Source organism: Bos javanicus, chromosome 10, assembly GCF_032452875.1.
Source record: "Bos javanicus breed banteng chromosome 10, ARS-OSU_banteng_1.0, whole genome shotgun sequence".
NCBI classification, from domain to species: Eukaryota; Metazoa; Chordata; class Mammalia; order Artiodactyla; family Bovidae; genus Bos; species Bos javanicus.
The window spans coordinates 70,038,107-70,038,318 of NC_083877.1; positions in this window are offsets into that span (position 1 = coordinate 70,038,107).

Here is a 212-nt window from a genome sequence, read left to right on the forward strand (position 1 = left end):
GTCCGGAGGGAAGGACCCGGGGTTGGCTCCGCCCCAGCTAGGGGCGTCCGGCGCGCCTGATCGTCTCGGCCCTCGGTGTTTTCCACCCTCGACCCAACCTGTATCCAGAACAGCGGCCGCGTGCACTCGTAGCTCCCTAGTGCCCAGGACGCGGCGCCTGCGAGGGTTCAGGACCGACGTGGAGTGAGGCACAGCCAGGGACAGCCCGGGCC